Source organism: Papilio xuthus, unplaced genomic scaffold (genome assembly GCF_000836235.2).
Source record: "Papilio xuthus unplaced genomic scaffold, Pxut_1.1 DF826961.1, whole genome shotgun sequence".
Taxonomy (NCBI): Eukaryota; Metazoa; Arthropoda; class Insecta; order Lepidoptera; family Papilionidae; genus Papilio; species Papilio xuthus.
The window spans coordinates 2,306,061-2,328,011 of NW_013531688.1; the positions used below are offsets into that span (position 1 = coordinate 2,306,061).

The 21,951-nt window shown below is 33.8% G+C and overlaps 1 protein-coding gene across 2 annotated transcripts in view; it reads right to left on the minus strand.

Annotated features, from left to right (window-relative positions):
* Window positions 1–21,951, minus strand: part of LOC106120314 (uncharacterized) — a 75,726-nt gene that overhangs the window by 45,391 nt on the left and 8,384 nt on the right. For both annotated transcript variants that reach the window (XM_013315627.1, XM_013315628.1), the window contains exon 2: window positions 3,955–4,028. The gene's annotated coding sequence lies outside the window, so the exon portion shown is untranslated. The remainder of the gene's footprint in view (window positions 1–3,954; window positions 4,029–21,951) is intronic.

Here is a 21,951-nt window from a genome sequence, read left to right on the forward strand (position 1 = left end):
TGCTTAAGAATGGGGTGAATTCAGATATGACGGCTGATACGAGATGTATGGAGGCGTAGTACCTACTTTGCCGACTCTTCATAGGGATAAGGTCAGTTAAATGATGACTCGTATTTACATGCAAAAATAAACTATTTTTGCTTTGCTTTGTGACAAAAATTCCTATAACTCATTTAGGCTTCAAGAGCTTGCAATAAGACGACTATACCGTGGATTTTCATTGTCAAAGAACATGTAAAGTATAGTCTCTCATTCAGTCTGAAAACATTATTTTTATATAGAGGTTTCAATAGAATCTTACGGTTATAGATACCCGAGAATTACCTTCCTGTCTTTCTCTTTCTATCTTTCTTCAATGGTATATCAGTCTTCTCTCTCATGTAACAAAATGTCGCTAAACGTGACGTGCATTTGAATTGCAAAAAATAAATCATTGGACACTGGCCAGCGTTACACTTGATAGCTAATATGAATAAATGTCTAATTTAAAAAAGAAAATCTTCCATATCACGAAACTACCGTGTCATTTTAACTAATGGCATCCGTAGTGTGAATAACCATGATCTCTAAATTTAAAGTTCGAATTCCATTGAAATTGTATACTAATTAAATGTTATAAAAAATTTATTAAATCACTGCCAAGAGTAATTTATTTCTGGTCTTGTATTTATAAAATTCTTATTTACATTTTTACGAAAGAAAACTAAAATATTGGAATATCGCGATAAGTTTTGTTAGAAATTAATTTAAAAAAATATAAACCCAAGACAAGACATGACGAGACAGTCAATCGGAGTACGGTCAGACTAAGATCATGTGCTCTACAAGAGCTTTGCCTACCGGGTCAGAAAAGTTTGTAGTACTACACATTAAATTCAATATACTTAAACCATTAGACATATTCCCCTTTGACGTTCGAAGATAGATAAGACTCAACATAAACTAATATATTTAATTCACCAAAGGAAATAACTTAAAATTAGAAATTCGGCAGAGACTCAGCCAAAGTATCCTTTCAGGCAACGTTCGAACGCAAACTTTACGTAAGATGAGAAGTTAGGAATTAGTAATTAGAAATTATGGTTATTGCACGAAGTTCGATCGCTCAATTTTCCAGTTAACGTACTGTATATCAAAGCGGAAGATTAAATATGAAACATCTATTATTAAATGTTTTAAGGTTGTAAATACATATTTCGACAAAAAAAAATCGCGTAAATATCAACTACTAGCCGTTGCCTGGGACTCCGTCATTCGTAGCCTACGTGTTCTTCCAGGCTATGATCTACATCAATGACAAATATCATTAAGATCGCTGCATCAGTTCTGGAGATACCTTCAAACAAACATCTATCCATCCAACTAACTAAACATTCGCATTTATAATATTAGTATGAAGTAGAACTGTTCTTTGAAATTCTTTCGATGTGAATGCTATGACGTCACAAGATGGCGCAATTACTGGAACGTTCTAATTTTAAATTTTAGTAATATTGAATGAATAATAAGGAATTGCAGACTAGATTTTTACTTACTCAATTTATACAAGACTTAATCTTAATCTTAATTTTCCATTTCTTTTTTCATTAAACAAGAAGACCTACGTTGTATATTTCTCATAAAGAACCCAATATACTTGGAATGAAGTTCTTACGTAAGTGTATTGCGTCTTATTGGGTCTCACGACTTCATACCAACAGATAAATGCCAAGTCGCGCAATTGTAATTATTTCTTTGAAGGCATCTAATTTGAATAATCTGCCAGCAAGTTCCCAATCAACGTCGGTCCATTGCACGAATAGAAAGCGGGCATGCATTATTTAATACTATCCAAAGCAGCCGGTGGAGCTTAAGGAGAACATGAATATTTCATCATACGGATTTAAGACGTAGTAACAACTGCCTCTTCTCTCTTATACTTTAGTAAGAGCCGACTCGCTTTTTTACTCTTTTTATTTGAGATTTTTACGAGATCGGTTGAGGTACGTGTGTACGTTGAGCTCCCGGTAAACTTTATGTGTTTGACAAAGTACTTGAACGTATACTTGCTTTGGTAGACACTTCTTCATATTTGAAATGTTTGACGAATAGTTTGTTTAAACAAAGACAGAATTTGATCATTCACCGGACGTTTAGATGAAACTTATTCATATAGATTAGGCACTAAATCCAATCATAGTCGTATTCGTTTGTTAGAAGGTATCTTCAGAAAGGCTGCATAGATCTCATTGATATTTGGCATAGATGTTGAACATAGTATGATAGAACACATAGGCTACTAATTAAGTTTTATTTTCAATTCCGCGCGGACGGAGTCTCGGGCAACAGTTGTGTTCTAATGAATGTAGACAGATTTTAAAAGAAAGGCCAGTGTTATTAACGAAAATAAGGAATATGTTTCCTTAAAATTAGTTAATTATATTACAAAACTATATCAAGTCAATATAGGCATTTGGCTACAATATACAAATAACGTTTAACGTACAATTCAGAGATGAAATGTTGCCAGTTGCCAATGTTAGTGAGAAATGTTTGCCCGATTTTCGAGGCCCGATCTTATCGTGTATATATTATACCGGATTCAGGGAGCGAAGACGAGCAACTGACTCAGTGATTGCCTTTATACTTACGAATGCATAATGTAAATATTTCGCAGCTGGAATCAAATCTATAGTAGAATATATCTGATTTATTTGTTACCACGAGCATATATCTCAACGATATTTATTCATAGGTTATAACAGATTTGACTATGAATATGGCATCTTTTTTAAACTCATTAACATAATTACGTAATTGTAACCTCTTAAAGTCGCTTGGTAAACGCATGTTTGCCAAACATGTTTGACCAAGCATTTAATCTCAAACAAAGCGACAATTAAAGACATAATACATAAAGTTTGATAATAAATTTGATTATTGTAATAGAACTTTAGCGTTATCAATCAATATTGCCATGTGAAAACTTTCATTTTACTGGTTGTAATCTTTCGTAGATATTCTAAACCTTCCTTACTATCTTACTAATATTATAAATGCGAATGTTTAGATGGATGGATGGATGTTTGCTTGAAAGTATGTTCAGAACAACTAAACGAATCTAAATGGAATAACACATACGCAACTAATTATGTTTATATAATTTCCGCGCGGACGGAGTCGCGGACTATGGCTTGTATTTCAATATATTAAATACTGCTTTAACCTATAACCAAACATTTCGGTTTGTTCATAAATCATAAATATAAGTTTTCAAGTCTAGTGGTTAAGTGGGCGTAGAGTTTACATCGCAATAAATTATTTATGGCGATTAGTTTTCAACTTTGTACACAATAGGCTCGTATTTGTGTAAAGTTTCAAAGTAATATTAGATAAACTTTTGTTTTTTTCGTATTGTCTAACGTTTAAATAAAAAATTAATATAAATGGGTGTGTAATAAAGCAACCTTTACGTAAAAACTTACTAGCCACATTTAGACTATTTTCTTTTTTTTTATAGGAAAATGTGTCAAACAAGCAAGCGATTACTTGAATTCGCCGAAATAGTGAAGTGAGCGCAGCCCATATACATATAGATGCATTGTTTACCTTTCATCGTATGAAAGAGGATATTTCCACTTAATACCTCACCTCCTCTACTAAATCCACCTTCCGTTCCATACCTTTCTTATAGGAAACGGTTGGGAAGGTGAAGAGGCTATAGTAAGTCTCCGGCAAGTCGCTCTCGCACTGACCGTTTCGTTTAGTAAATCAATCCTATTACATGGCAAAGATATTTTCTGATTACGAACAATATTTTATATATTTGGATAGCTTTAACATTGGTTCCTGAGACTAAAATCCCTGCATAAGATAATAATAAGAGGGATGACATGTTATAAAATGTTTTTGGTCTCAAAAACCTACGATTAGACATGTTAAAGAGAAAAAGTTTTGATAGAACTTTTAACTTACCACTATCAAAATGAAGACTAACGTCTCAGGTTACCATCAAAGCCGTGCAGGCGATGAAGCACTCTTTCTAATACCTGTTAAAAAAAAATCATTTTTATAAATATTCAATCAGATTTCCGAGTACAGAAAACTTTAACGGCTTTTTAAATCCAAATGACATTACAAAAGAAAAACATACTGTATCCAAAATTTAATCAAATTATGGACGCCATGATACTTCATAAACTTTGTTAAGAATTCATTAAAACTTGGATGGATACAGTTTGGAACTTTGGCCACATAACGACATGCAGTTACGCCATTTATGTTTTAATCAAATTTAATGTTTAGTTCGTTGACTTCGAAAACAATAACATTTGACTTCGAAAACAATGACATTTTTTTTCTCTTTCGTTATATTTAATTGGTTTCATCATCAGCTCACTATACGTCTCCACCGAGGGGCTTGGAGCCTACTCTAAGTTAAGGGTGATTCGTTTATAGTCAACAACGCTGGCCAAGTGCGGGTTATTTGACTTCACACATATCTTTAAATTTCTTCTTAGATATGTGCAGGTTGCGTAACAATGTTTTCCTTCATCGTAAGATCGTCGGATACATATGTAAATCGAATAACACATTAACAAATGGCGGAATTCGAACCCAGGACCTGCAGATTGCAAGTCAAGTGCTTAACCCTAAGCCATCGACTCTCTCTTGGTCTCATAATAGTTATTATTCCATTATTCCAGCTTCAGGAGATATCGTTTAAAATTTTATAACAATTTAAAACATAGCTAACTCACTTTGTTTAACATAAAACAATGAAAAAGTATTAACAAAATATGTAAAAACAATATATTTTAAAAATTTAATTTCTATTTTATTAAATTATCAGAGGTTTTATATCAATTAAATTTAAAACAATGGCAATAGTTTGTAAGTGTCTTCGCAAAACCAAAGCTTTGTTTCGAGCTACGTGAGAATTTCATTAAAACTTACCTAGAACAATAATAACACGGACGTCCTAACGCTCTTGTATTACTGCCAATTGTATCCATCTAATTAATATTATAATATAAATTCGAATGTTTGGATGGATGTTTGTTTGAAAGTATGTCCAGAACGGCTGCATGGATCACGCTGAAATTTGGCATAAATGTAGAACATAATACCGCGCAGACGGAGGCGCGGGTGACTAGCTGTCACCCGCGCCTCTATTTAAATATAATCTAAAGATACTAAAAATAAATCGATATCATTTTAAATTATTATGTTAAAACTCAAGCCCTAAATAATTTTACTATTGACAAACAGCACTGTTTACGATTAAACTTGTGAATTCAATCTTACTAATATTAATAATGCGAAAGTTTAGATGGATGTTTGTTACAAGGTATCTCCGAAACGGCTCAACGGATTTTGATGAAATTTATCACAGATGTAGAACATAGTCTTGAAGAAAACATAAGCTATATATCAAGTTTTTTTAATGCGACATCTATTATATATTTCACTTAAAATACATAAAAACAAATCATTAACAATACTTCTTTTCAAATATCTTTCAAGGTCATCGGCGTGTTCTTATGTTCACTTTTATCTACACTTTACGAGGTTAATTTCGCCTACTTGATAATTGATAAAGATTATTCTTAAATTTTTAGTAAATATAAGTTGTAGATAGATAGTTACATTTGGTAGAATGATACATTGACCCAATAACCTACATCTATTTATGTCTAAGTGTAATCTTATATATCGCTCACTATAATAGTCGACTGAGTTCCTATATATGATATTCTTATGAAGCTGCCCATCAAACGAGTTCAAAGAGATAACTCAAGTCAACTGAGACGACTGTAATTCGTACATACAAAGCTGTTTCGTACGGTCAGAGGGAAACGTATTATGCCGTGAAGGAATTACGATGGAGCTAGTAAGTGACGTTTGGTTATATTACCTTTTTTTGGATTAAAATGAACTACATAGAAGATTAGAGCGTCGGTTTCTACGGTGTTAAGCACATGACTTGGAATCTGCATGTCATGGGTTCGAACCCGGTATGTACCACTATGATTTACATATGTACATTTATCCGACGTTCTTACGGTGAAGGAAAACATTTTGATGCAACTCTGAGCCCCACAATGGGGACGTGTATTGAGCTGACGATGATGACATAGAAGGTTGCGTCACGAAGGTAGGTAGGATTATCAGAGATAAGCTACACGCTTCCTTATTTCTCAAGGCTTTACCGACAAATAATTATTGTTTGTATGGCTTCAATTACCTTTATCTAATTATCTACCTTTAATTTCCAAGTTCAATATTTAATCGAAAACACTATTGTTTTGATACTAATATAATAAAATAGCGGGAAAAACCTTTTTTAAAACGGCAAACGGACAAATGGAGAAAATTAGTGGAGGCCTACACCCACCTTGGGTCATTACTGTGTTTAATTAATTTATATTTGTTAACTTTAACATTAACAATGGCTAATTATTAAGATGTTTTATAATTATTTTCTTTCCGCTCTCTGCTTCCTTTAGACATTTTTTGTTTTAACTCTTCTCTTATAACTCTTCACGTGCTTCGTAACTTTGCAATATAAATGAAAAATTACTTCTAAAATATGCCATTTAACATCGCATGTAACTAAATTGAAACCAATTTATATTCAGATATTACTTTTAGCTGGTATTATATCATATGCTTACTGAAACAGAAAAGTAGTTCTTCATATGGGCTGTTGCCAAGAAATTTGGTAATATATTTGGAAACGAAATGCTTCTACGTAATCTGCGATGACATATTACTGGACAAGAGCTATCTGAACAGTGAGAACAGTTTGTCGGCTCGGAATCTTAGCAGTGATAGATTGAGTAGGAAAACAAAAAATAATTTAAACAAGAATTTAGAGAGAAGTAGGTTGAGAGCGTCGGTGGCTCAGGGGTTAACTTGACTATCAAACTGCAGGTCCTGGATTCGAATCCCGCCATGTACCAATTTCTTTCCGATTTACACATGTACATTTATCCGACGTTCTTACGATGAAGGAAAACATCGTGATGCAACCTGCACATATCTGCGAAGAAATTCCGAGATATGTGTGAAGTCAACCAACCCGCACTAGACCGTGGTTGACAAATGCCTTGTCACCTCTAACTTAGGGTAGGCTCTGTATTCCTCAGTGAGGACATATGGTGAGCTGATGATGAATTTTTCTTCGATTAGAAGGCTAAACATATTTGTAAGACACGTGGCATTTAATGCAGCCGAAAAAAGATCAAATTTTCAAAAAAAAAAATTAAAATTCGTGAAACATTTGAAAAATGGGAGATTTAATTCAATCTCATCCAAAAATATCACTCAAAACGTTATTTAAAGATGAAATAAATTTGAGTACATTTAAAAAAAATCAAATGTAAAACATTTTCTGGTTATAAAATTTATAATTATAGTAAATTATAACTCTAACTGAGCTTCATTCAATTAACGATTTGAATTAAAATACATTTTTAAACAAGTGCAATGCAGTTGCCGTTTTTATAACCAGAAATAAACGAACCGCTTCTTCACCACCGAGCTTTTTATGTTCCAAAGAGGTTATTTATCGAGTTAAAAGTATGTAACAAAAATAATATTATAATAGTCACTAACATGTTCATCTCACTATACGTCCCCTCAGGGGCTCGAACTCTACCTAGTCAGGGATGACTAGGCCATAGTCAACCACGCTGGCCCAGTGCGGGATGTCACACATATCTTTGATTTTCTTCGCCGATATGTGCAGGTTGCATCACAATGTTTCCCTTCACCGCAAGAGCGTCGGATAAATGAAATATCGAAAAACACAATAGTACAGGGCTGAATTCGAACTCACAACCAGCAGATTACAAGCTAAGTGCTTCAATCCTGAGCCAACGACGTCTATTGTAATAGTAGAAATTATTAACAACGTCATATTATATCACTAGCTATCGCCCACGACTCCGTCCGCAAAGTATTTAAAAAAGCTTAATAAGTAGTCTATGTCTATCTGAGACTATGTTCTATACGTATACCAGATTACACAGAGATCCCTTCAGTCGTTCTGGAGATATATAAACTTAAACAAATATACGACAGTGCAAACATTCGCATTTATAATATTAGTCAGAAGTAAAAGTAGGAAGATAATCGCAAGAATATTGTTATGAAAACCCTAAACGAAAATACACATAAAGAATTTAACAAGCAATTTATAATTAAACATAATGAAAACACGGAATAAAACTATTCAAATAAAATTTTGCTTGTACAAAATTCTGAAAACATTTCTCTAAAAATATTATTTTAAACGAGCTGTATTTTGAATTCAACTAAAGTAAAAGAAGTAAAAGCATTCATTTCGCCAGCAGTTAAACCGAACAGAAAAAAAAACTCGAAAAAGTGTAAAAACGACGTAATTAAAAAAGGCGAAACACATTTTGTGAAGTAAAGGGCTTTTACAACATCGAAACGAATTTCCTTTGGCGCTAACTTCCAAGTGCTTTTGTTTTAATGTTTAGTTATATTGTTAGGAATTAGAAAAGGTTTCTAAATTTAAAAAAAAGATACGTGTTAGTTGCAGTACTGACTGCTGAACATAAATTTTGATAGACGGATGACTAACCGATAAACTTTATGACATCGCAATGTTTTTTGAACGGTCTGCTATTAGAGCTTGACCGAATTTGAAGAAGTCAGTTGATTCAATGCCTGGAATATCTAAAGCACAATACATATTCTGTCGGCAAATTATTCGATAGTTTGCGGCTTCATTGAAAATTTTGACCCAAAATTTGATTATCATATTGTAAAATATTTAATCGATCCTGCCACTTGAAGTGTACTGTTGAATGTTTGAATTCATTAAAAATTTATGATGAAACTAGCGGTCGCCCGCGGCTCCGTCCGCTCGGAATTGAAAAAACATAATATAAATTAAGTAGCCTATGTGTTCTTCGTGTCGATGTTCTATATGTATGCCAAATTTCATTAAGATCCATTCAGCCATTCTGAAGAGACCTACAATCGAACATCCATCCATCCATCCATCCATCCATCCATCCATACAAACATTCGCATTTATAATATTAGTTGCACGATATAATATTAGTAAGATCTATCTAATTACTGCAGTTAAAAATATCAAAATACCTTTCCTAATATACATTAACTTGCTACAAAGCTGTCTAGACAGGCCCTTCCAGAAAGTTCTGTTTGGATCATTAAAGGTGATACAAATCTGACGTTCTCAGAATTTGAAGATAATTTTGTTGTTGTCATGATTCAGTGTTGGAATCTATTCCTGAGAAAACTTCATTTAAATTTAAATATCTGATTGGTTAGACAAAGCACATTCGCTGCGTAGTGATTCCAAAATGTATGGAACTGACGCGCGACAATCACGTGACTTAGTTCGAAAGTTATAGGCAGTTGTATACATTTTTGAAGTTCGTTAAGAAATTACTTCTAAGCGATCGCACTTTGTCTAACCACACAGTAAGAATATAATATTTGTTAATAGAATATTTTAAGCTCAAATTTAAGTCTCTTTCAATTTAATAGACGTATATCATCGTAACCTTAAAGGCCGGCAACGCATCTGCGGTTCCTCTGGCGTTGCGGATGTCCATGGGCGTCGGATCAAGTAATATTAGGCGAATCGTTGCACGTTTGCCCCCTACTCCTATATTTTTTTTTTTATATCATAAGGTGGCAAACGAGCGAGCGGCCACCTGAAATCGCTAATATAGCAAAGTGACCGTTGCCTATAGACATACGCAATTGCATATGCGTTGCCTACCTTTAATCGACGGAGGAGAGGATGCACAGAAAGAAAATATATTCCCTTTCCATGCATCCTCTCATCTGGAAAGTCCACTTCCACTTCCTATCCTTTCCTTATAAGAAAAAAGATGGGAAGGGAAAGAGGACTAAATTAGGCCTCCGGGACGCACACTCATCAGACGAAACGCGGAATTGCTTCCACTTGACGCTTGTCTTCTGTGTGGTCGTGGTATTTCACCGGGCGAGCCGGGCCGATTCGTGCGAAGATGTTAAAACGGGCTCAATATCAAACATCACATTATTTTAATAAAAACTTTCAATATATTCGATAAATTAACTTTATTTCAGAGAATTTTCAAGTAAAATCTAACCTATATTTATGTGATGCAGTTTGCAACAGCGTAATCAACAGGTTCCGCAAACTTTGTAGAGATTCCACGATGCATAGCATTTCAAACACTTCCGTTCGTCTAGATTGATTAAGTGCACTTGAGAGTTGGAGGTAAACTATACAGTTTAAGAGCTTCTTGATAATTTAATCAATGATTGTTATTGCCCAACTGATATAGGCCGATATCAATTTAATCTCCTTAATGTCCCCGGAATTTTAATTTAACCTTAAAGTTACCTAATATAGAGATTAACATGATTATGTTCTAATTATTATCATCAGCTCACTATACGTCCCCACCGAGGGGCTCCGAGGGGCTTCGAGCATACTCTAAATTAGGTGATTAGGCCACCTCGCTGGCCCGATGCGGGTTGGTTGACTTCACACATATTTTTGAATTTCTTCTCAGATATGTGCAGGTTTTATCACGATGTTTTCCTTCACCGTAAGAACGTCGGATAAATGTACATATGTAAATCGGAAAATCGAAAAACACATTGGTACATGGCGGGATTTGAACCCAAGACATGCAGATTACAAGTAAAGTGCCTTAACCCCTTAGCCGACGCTCATTATTATTTTTAATACATAATAAAAAACATGATTATTTTTTAAAATATAGATAAATCCATCCATGTATCATCATAACTATCAAAACAAAGACTGGAAATAGTCGTTGCATTAATGGAAACATTACTGCAACGACTATTTCCAGTCTTGTGCTGAAAATAGATCGGATGGTAGTACCAAGAGTATAAATAAATCATATTGTCTTGCGGTCATTTCAAAATCCGATTACGAAGTGTAGTGTGTAACGCGTCTATAAACGCGAAACAATAATGTCGACGTAAACAAATGAAATACCTATTTATTCCAGTAGACAGGCTATAAGCCGTGATATTTTGTGACTACTTGATTTCCGCCATTTTGTCTCTGACAGTAGTAGTTGGATTTTAGATATAATTCATGGACTGTAACTTTTAAGATAGAATGAAGGAAAGGCTTTGATTTCCATTGTCCAGCAAATATAGAGGTCAATGATCAAAACTAACATACTCGTAAGTATCAGAACAGATTAAATAACAATATTATAAATAAATAAACACTCACCGGTTTAACCCATCCAGAGTTGCATTCTTAGGAAAAATAACAGGAAAATGAAGTACTTATATTATTTGCGATAACATGTAACACAAATAGATAGAAAATTGTTATTGATTTAAAGTTTAAAACGTATTTTTTCTTTAATTTAAATTTCATTAGGTAGACGAGAAGTAGGATCCTTAATAAAAGAAGTCAGCGTCGCCCATAGATATCCCCAACACCAAAGGCACCGCACATGCGTCGCCGGCCTTTTCCCAACCTCCTATAGCTTTAATACTTCGACCTATTTTCGAGAGTAATACGTCATTTGTGTATCCTAGATTGTTCTTAATCATCTGATTTGCATTCTTATATAGTACTATAAATATTTTTATCTTATCATGTACATTTTTCAACCGATGGCCTTACTTACAACACGTGCCAGTAAGGCTATTTATTACACAACGCAATCAAATAACGTATTCACGTTTACCGATAACGCCGTTTAACGACCTCACCCGTAGTTGAAAACGCATAGCTTTTGTTAAATAAAAACAATAATATTGTAGCAATAGGTTTTAAGATCCCGTATAAAAACTAGCTGTTTGCAACTTCACACGTATGCCTTTTTTTATAAGAGAAGGGAGCAAACGAGCAACGAGAACAAATGTGTTCATCGACGCCCATGGACTGCAGATGTCCACCAGAGGTACCAGAGGAACCGCAGATGCATCGTCGGCCATTGAGATGGTGATACGCGCGTTTCTTAAAAGGTCTTAATTCGTAGCGGTTTGGGAATACCGCCGAGGACAGACTATTCCACAACGCGGCTGTGCGGGCAGGAAGATTCGCGCAAACTGCACGGTTGTGGATGTATTATCAAACGTTAAAACTTTTGAAAATTAATTCCGTGATTAATATCCTCGCTACATACGCAGGAAAAAATAACCACCGATATCAATCAAGTAAGGTTTTTTTTTTAAGTTTGTAATCTTACAGTAATAGTTTGTAGTTTTTTTTTTACACATTTTATTTAGCAAAAAACAAAGTAGAAAGCGGCATTTACAATTGAATTTGTCGTCAATCAATTTGTAAAATAAACCGTTTCCAACGTTGTGTTAATTTCGTGTGAACTAATATAATGGTTAATTTGTATTCTCATAATATACTCTACGATTTGCAATTCGTGATCGAGGGAAGATAACATTGATTTGCGAGCTCACAGTAATGATTAAAACAGTTAACGTTTACTAAACGCATTTAACCTTTTTGTTAATTCATAGTGTGGTTTAATACCGTCGCAGAATTTTCTGTTTATTCTACATGCTAAACCACTGTTTGTCACTACACGCACAATTTTTTTGTATAATAGTATTTTTTGTAATATTATCTTGTGAGACATTATAATTAATTAATTAGGAAGGACTTAATTCAGGTATAATTGTCCGGTGACGGCACCGAGTACTTTCGGTCCCATCGGGGTCCATATTCAGGACAATTATTCGGGATTCTTCGCTTCTCGCATTAAGAGTGTGGGTCCGAAACTAGTCGGCGCCGTCACCGGACTATATTTGAGTTAAGCCGTTCCTAATTATCCCAATCCAAAAAATACGTCTTCACATAAAAAAATCCTTGTGCACGCATTTTGTTTAACGGTTTGTGGACACGGTGTTTTTATAAAGAGGTAATTTACAATGGAATATCAAATGTGCAAATATGTTCAATTAAATTACATTTGTATGCACTAAAACATGCGTATAAAGACTTATTTTGCTCCATACTTCTGATACTCTGACAATATGTTAAACACGCAAATACATTTCGCGCTTCGCTGCCTCTTGTAATTATTTCCTCGTTTATTTACATAACAACTACCTCAGTACTTTACAATGAACATTATAAAAAATATAACCTTCCGAGTTAATCGGATAATTAATTGAACGATTGGTAACTGGTAACACTGACTAGATGGATTTATAAACACTGCTAAACACTCACGTATATTCGTCCGGTGGCGGCACCGACTAGTTTCGAGTCCATCGGGGGCCTTCATAACGAATATACGTGAGTGTTTAGCCGTGTTTATAAATATATCAGTTTAGTATAATGTCTCACGAAAGTTTGAATAATTTAATTACTGACTAGATGGTTGTAAAGAGAGACATTTATATCTTACTAGTATTATAAATGCAAATACATAAATGGATGTTTGTTACAATTTATCTCCAGAACGGCTGAATGGTTGTCAATGAAATTTGGCATAAGAATAGAACATTGTCTGGGAGAACACATAGGTTACTAATTATGTTTTTTTTAATTCTGCACGGACGAAGTCGCGGGCTATAGCTAGTTTATAATACCAACTAAAATGTTACAAGTACTTATACTATTTTGCATAATGTATTCGTAACTCAAAAGGTAATGACAAACGATTTATTAATACCGCAATAGCGGTTGTATGTGACAAGACACGAAAAACTTGGCGGTTGTTACGTCACCAGATAAGGATCAGTCTAAGCGGAAGGCTTACAATTCAATAAGTGGATTGCCATTTTGAATATGCTAAAAAGTTTTTTTTAAGTTACAAGGAAATGCTAAAACTGATTACATATCAGTGTTTATATTATAAAACGATTTAAAAAAAGGAATCGTTGATAGTAGCATCACGGATGAGTTACAATATTTGAGTAACTAAGTGGAAGTGAACACTTGGGTGAGGTTTAGAGCTAAATTCTGCCTAAAAACTTTTTATCTAAGTACATAAATCGCATTAACTTTGAACTTTATATCTACAGCAAATAACTTAAGATTAACAAATATTTTGAAATGTAAAAATGCTGCATTCTAATATTAATGTGTAAAGTAATTATTAGCTTTATAAAAAAACTAGTCGACCGCGACTCCGTTTACACGGAATTTAAACAAATTTGATTAGTAGCCTATATATTCTTCCAGGCTGTGTTCCACATCTATGCCTTATTACCGAGATTCATACATTGTCCTGGATACGCCTTCTAACATACATCCATCCAAACATTCGCATTTATAATATTAGTAAAACAACATTTTGATTAAATTTTGGTACGTAGTTTAACACCAGATGTTTGTGAACCTAAAAAAAAATCGTTTTCAATGAAACTTTTTACGCGCACTTTTATATTTTAGACATTTTAATAATGTTTTGTTTACCGTATTTTACTTTAAGCATTCAACGATTATGCACATATCTGCGAAGAAAGTCAAAGATATGTGTGAAGTTAACCAACCTGCAGTCAGTCACCGTGGTTGACTATCACCTAGTCATAGTCGGAGTCTTCCGAGCTCCTCAGTGGCGTATAGTACTTATGTTGATGCTTCAACGCTTACGCGAGGTTATCTATAAATTAGTTAAGCTTTATTTAACTATATCATAAAATTCTTGCATACATTACAATACTTGTAAGATTGATTAATACTAATCGTAGTAAAACTTGTATTCTTAAAGACCATTAGTTATCGTCAAAAAAGGCAATTAGTCGGATAATTTTAAAGCGATGATTAATAACTATGTTAACAATAACATTAAATAAAATGGTTACATTTAAATTTAGTGAGATAAATGTAGACATGCAAATAATTTTGATGATGTCATCTGTCTACCATAAGTTAAAAGAACGTTGATATTGTCTATGTTTTATCAAGTGTTGTCTCAGGTATATAAGGATGCGTACACGTGAGCGCGGTAGTGATGAAATCGAACGTATTATGTGAACAAACCCTTTAGCTTGTTTATTAATATTCTATTGCATTATTATTATATATTGTTAGCTGTCGCCCGCTACTCCATTCGCGCAGAATGAAAAACCTTAATTAGTGTAAGGGTTCGCTTATTGTATGGTCAACACTTTGAGCTGTAAGGAAGAGGGACGGAAATATCGAGAGGTGGGAGGTAGAAGGTCGGTTGGATATTCCGGCATCGCGCTGTTGATCTGGAAGGTTGTGGCAAGAAAAAATAAATAAGTGACTAGTTTTGCTTTAGCTAGAAATCCTGAAATCTAGATATAATTCTTAATATCTGTGTTTCTTATATTAGGTATATTTTCTTCCAGGCTATATTCTATATGTATTCCGTATTTCAGCGAGATTCATGCAGTTGTTCTGGAGGTACGTTCTAACAAACATCCATACATCTACACATTTGGATTTATATTAGTAAGGAATTAAGTACGTTACATTATAGAGTGGAATTTAATTCTCTAAATGTTCACTTTTCAGTCACAAACGTGGGTAATTTTATCTTCAAAAATGTAGGAAACATTTATTTAAAAGAGCGATTAACAAAAGTTTTCTTTTTATTTAAATCGTATCGCGTATCTTTTTTTAACATAGAAAATTCTACATTCGCCGCCGAGCCGCCAAAGCAACGTTTCGAATATAAAAGAAATGTATACCCTTTTATATTCTTTTACAACCCCCTCGTAGAAACGAGGAATATTTGCAACACACAACCTTTTTACAGCGCCACAATAAGCGTTCCAGGCCTTTGTAATTTTTCAAGTGTAACTTATTACGCTGTAGACTTGAAAAGGTTATAAAAAATTTATCACTTAGAAAAAAAAAACTTAGTTCTACGTTTAAAAAAAATTTGCGTATGAAGACTAGAAATAAATCTAGATTTAAAGATCTAAATTAGTATTTCTCAGTTTCTATTATTCACTGAAATGATTAAGACTTACCATGGGTTTGTACTGTCATGAAAGTTCTATTTCCGTCAAAGTAAATGATAAAATGTTCTTTAGTAATTCGACAATGGAAACATACGGTAAGATTAGTTCGCACACAATCATTAGTTAAAGTCAGAAAGATAAGTAGGTAGTTATTTACTGTCGCTAATGGTATATTAATTAACATAATTTAGTATATTGTAATATCAAAGTCACTACTGGATAAGGTCAATCGCTTCCATCGACCTCCCGCAAATCTTAGTGGGGGTCGAGACACTTGGCATCAGTTTGGCATCATATTTTCGCGTCAATAGTAATAAGCAATAAAGAATCTGAGAAGTTACTTCGTGATGCGAAATACATACATTTGATTTGGTAGCTAACTATCGCCCGCGACTCCGTCCGCACGGAATTAATAAAATAATTAGTAGCCTATGTCTCCTTCCAGACTATGTTCTACATTGAAGCCAAATTACATCGAGATCCGTTGAGCCGTTCTGGAGATACTTTCAAACAAACATCCATCCTAACTTTCGCATTTATAATATTAGTAAGATTATTCTGTTTTTACCATAACTAACCTGACATGAAGACAAACATTGATATTTATATAAACAGATGTTTCTTGAGTAAAATATTAACAAATAACAAAATTTTCTTTACATTACGAGCAGCATAAGTGAAAACGACATAGTATATGAGTCATTATGTTTACCAGGACGTGCAACAATTTGCATACAACTTACATATGGTAGAACAAATGTTACTTGCATACTTAAATTTGAAAACAATACATCGTTATACTTATTTGTACTAACTGAATATACTTATGAAGTCATTAAAATAATCCTTGTTTATTCACTTCTTTATCTTGTATTTTAAGTTGGTTTATTAAATAAAATAACTATTTATTATTAAGAGAATCTAAGAATAGCAAGACACGTTCTAGGACGATGGTGATTGATAACAGCTACACTGATACATTACTCCATTGTGGCCATCACAAATAAATATAAAAAAAAATCTGAATACTTTCCATTCATCATCATCATCAGCAGCTCACTATACGTCCCCACCGAGGTTCTCGGAGCCTACCCTAAGTTAGGGGTGACTAGGCCATAGACAACCACGCTGGCAAAGTAAGGGTTTGTTATAATAAATTCACACATACTCGTATATTTGAATTTCTTCTCAGATATATGCAGGTTGCATCACGATGTTTTCCTTCACCGTAAGAACTTCGGATAAATGTACATATGTAAATCGAAAAACACATTGGTACATTCGAACCCAGGACCTGCAGATTACAAGTCAAGTGCTTTAACACCAGAGCCACCGACGGCAAAAATAAAAAAAAACAAAAACGCAACCTATTATATTCCCGCGCCCATCAGTTATTTTCCTGTCAAAATTCCATCAAAATCGGTCTAGTCGTTAAGAAGATTAGCCGGAAACAAACCCGGCCTTGTGAACAAACAGACATACAAACTCCAATTTTATGATATGTATAGATATAGACGATGAAAACGTAGATGTTATTGTAATTATTAAGACAGTTGAATGTTTTTAATTGCGTTTATGTTTAATTCTTCAATATTATAATCACTTGACTTGGGCTTTAATGTATTTTGATAAATAAAAACAAATATCTTAATATCGAAGTAAACAATGTTGACTTTGAGGATCCGAACACCATAAATACCAAAATGTCCTCCGAAAAACATTACGCCTCTGTGGCAACCATATTATTGACTTTTAACGGACATGATGCAAAAAAGGTTGTAATAAAAACTACACTTGAGTAACTTTAAAATGAAAAACAAATAATCACATTCATTTATGGTCTTTAAGAGGTTGTTAATTTTATATTCGGCCAATCCTCTTTAACAAATCTTTTATGACGGTGTCAAAAAAAATTATTATCTTTTTTCTGCTTAGTTGAATCCTAAGGTAATTCAAGAATTTTTTACCCTTTGCCTAAGGTACCAAACGAGATGCGATTTTCAGAATTCGCCGAAATAGCGAAGCGATTCCCTGGCATAGGCATCCGCTATTGCACATGCAATTCTTTGATCGACGGGGTTATTTCACCAGTAGCCCGAAACGATTTGTGCAGCAGATTTTCATGTTGCTACTACGACTGTTAAAAACTCTTCTTAATTTCTCTTACATTCATGAACAATCACTAATCACTAATAAAAAGATTTTCGGAAATGTTTTCATCAACAATATTAACGTAAAAAATAAAATTAAATTATGTTAATTTTTAGCCGTTGAACTCATTAAAGTTGTTTTGTTAAACAAATGTATTAATTATTGAAAAAAATAAACGATTTTGAGTCACAAGTATGTAAAAGAACGTGTGGCCTTCATTGTAGTTTGAAGTAACGCGAAATATGTAGGTTAACCGCATTACATTATTGTAATACTCGAATAAACACTACAATTACGTAAATTGCATTACTTTAGCAAGTGACGAAGGTCAAAATAATTTATATATAGAGTATATGTATTTATCTATAAACAAAAATACGAGTATATCGCACTGCCCACATTTTGTAATTCTTTACAAGTCTCTGCAATAACATTACACTATGAATTTATGTGAGTTATCAGTCAACTCATCCTCAATTGTACTCAAATATGGGTAACCTAACCGATGAGAGCCGATCTTCATAGTCATAAAAAACAAAAAAAACAACGTGACATAACATGCCAGTACTAAAAGTATACTGTGACACTTTTTTTTATGTTAACACGCGCTAGTGGGCTGTCACAATTTAGTTTGGCATATACCTACTGGATCAGATATCCTAGTTGGTCTATAGTCGAAGAAAAACGCCGAAATGTCATGTGTATAAACTTTTAGAAGAAAATCTCGAAACTTATACAACTCATGGTGACTGTAGCTGTCTTTTTTCTGTTGTTGCGACTAATAAATTTTCGTCGAGGACCGCAGTGACACATAAAGGAATTGCTTTCGCCAGTTTATGGCAGCAAGTCGCCGCTCCGTCGGTTGGCATAGTCCTATACTGTTCATAGATAAAGTAGAATTATAGGAAGTACGAGAGAAAACTTTATCCAAAAGACGCCTCCATGTTATTAAAACTAGTTACTGTTAAACTTATCCACGGCTGTACCGTAGTATATCAAGCTATATATTCATTCTTGTGACGTACTATGACACAACCATTGAGGAAACTTGCATTACAAATAAAAACATATTGGAAAAATATTTAACGTTATAAGGGAACATACCCATACTACGTGACCTATTTTTTTAGTTTTTTCGACCCCTCCCTCCCCTCGGTGACCACTCTAAACTCTCGGTGACTAAAATCTGAGCCACGCTCCTGTGATTGACCGTAGTATTTTAAATACTCCGCTCCCCCCCCCCCTAAACGGGTCACGTAGTATGGGTATGTTCCCTAAAGTTTTGGAAGACCCCAATGTGACTTTTATACGATAAATGTTTCGCAAACTTTTGTTTGTTATAAGTTTTAATAACGTCATATATCCCTGTACGATTTTAAATATGTCATGTCATTTTAGTTAATTGGCTAATTAACGTAAAAGAATAATAATTTTGTTTGTTTAGCATTAAATAAAGTGGGGTCAATGATTTAGGCATTCACTTGAATTCAATAGTATTTGATTTGTGATTAAAATTCTCCATCTAATTTATTTTCAAAGTAGTCTTAACCAATGTTTCTTAATATTTGGTCATGAATTTGTCTCTGACTTTGTTTTACTCGTTATAACTAAATATAAATTTAATTAGATTTTTTTACGTTTTTTTTAAGCGATCAATTGTTTTAATGGTATTATTTTATTGGTGCAATAAAAATATAACACCAAAAGTTATTCTTCAGTTTAACATCTTGTATTCTAAACTAAAATTCGTGTTTAAATAATTTATTTTTATGAAAAAAAAAATATGAACGAGGAACGAAATGCTCATTAGCATTTTCTGCCACTCAACATACGAGTAGGCGAAAATTTAAAGCTACAAATAATTTTAGCACAATAACGAGGCGTAAAACAAAATTTACGTTACTGAAAATACTAAAAATACTCAGAACAAGCATACTAAAAAAGTTAATGTTTTAAAGACTCGCTTTTACCGGCTAGAAATAATTGTGTGGTTCTTTATTATTTTCTAATAACGAAAACATATGTAGGATATCAAAAATCGGTCTTTATTTAGAGTTTGTTGATACTTGAAATCAAACAGACCATTTAATATAGACGCCTATAAGGAAACATTGCAGTCTTCGAGTGATGCCACACGAGCGATGCGGCGACGTTATGGCACCGTATGTATATATAGATACCAATGCGCTGCGTCACTTGCATTCCCACACTATTCGCCTTTTCCGCTATAGAGGGCCCACTCAGTATTTACAACTCTTCTATACATCTCTATTACCCGTAATACTTGAATTTACTCCCATCGTACGCATATCCTGATTCACGCAATCCTTCTATGCTTTCTTCAGTGGTCCTTTACCTTGGTACCCATCCACTCACTTACACATTTCTTCTTGACACGCATTTGTAGTATGCGAATGCAACGTCTAACATTCATAACGTAGCTGAGACTGACTTTAAATTATAATTGTGATATACTTTTATAAGTACTATAAAAAAATGGCTTACATTAGATTATCAGCGTCGCGTTGTCGCACTGTCCGTGTGGCATTTATCTATTGTGCACGAACCCCTATAGGTGTCTATAAAACCTATAGAACTAACCGATACAGCGGCTGCTTGGGAAAGTTCTGAGTCACCGATCTACAAAGAGGGCAATGGCCGATGTTTCTCTGCTTTGATTTAAAAGCGAATGCAACACTGCACAAATAGGGCAAAGGTAGCAACATCTCTTAGCTGTATAAATTAAAGTTTAATAAATATACGTACTTATTTACGACATCGAGCCTTTAGTGTATTCAAACCCCACATCGCATCTACGATTGTGGGTAAGTTTAACTATATGTCAAGCTGTACATTCCTTTGATGCAATATCATATGCATGAAATTACGTTGACACAACAAAGGATTCATCCCAGACATATTAAACACAGTGGTATAATATAAATCAGAAATACAATATATTTCAAACGACGAGTCGTGTCTGAACTGTTTCTAAGAATGTTCATTGTCAGCGTCTGGCACGTGGTAAATCCGCACTCGCAGCTAAATTGTATTTAACGATAACAAGCTCAAGGTCAACACAACACGTGCTCCTGCACTATGTATTTCCTCTTATTATCGTCAGATCGTCACATTCAACATTCAACGGTATTTTCAAATTGTCAACGGTGCATTTTGACAGATGTCAATGATATGTAAGTATAGTGCGACAAACTTTTCTGACCCGATATAAGTGAAAATAAGTCTACCATTTTATACCTTTTTAGGCATAACAAGGCATACAAGGATTTTGTGACACTTTTGATATTGACAGGGGACGCTAATGTGCTATAGTAATAATGCAACTTATACCCACCGGGTCAGATAACTTTGTCGGTCTGTACAAAATTAGCATTTGCGATGAACTAAAAAACGTGTAATTTATTTTAAAAAGCAATTATGATTACATTGTAACCACAATTTTATTAATGGTGGGTTAAAATTAAGACGATGATTTATATAAAACCAGAGGAAATCCAACTAATTGGTAGTTATGTTGAGGTGAACTTATGTTTGTTACATCGCCGTCAAACAAGTCTCAAAGTTCTATATACATTGATGGTTAAGAGATTAATTATTAAATGACTGCAAAAATATTATTCTACATAACTAATTATCATTTTTTTATTTATAAAGATTCTTATAAAAAGGTAGAAGCCGATCGGGTTTCGCTCGCTTAGGAAAATTAAAATCAATAAGGTAGCGGGCGAAAGTAAGATTTGTGTTTTGATATCGTTTAGTTATCAACTTTATCGGGAACAAACACTAAAATATTTTCCAGAAGGAAGACTAATTAAATGTAAATTTAAATACCACTTACAAAAATCC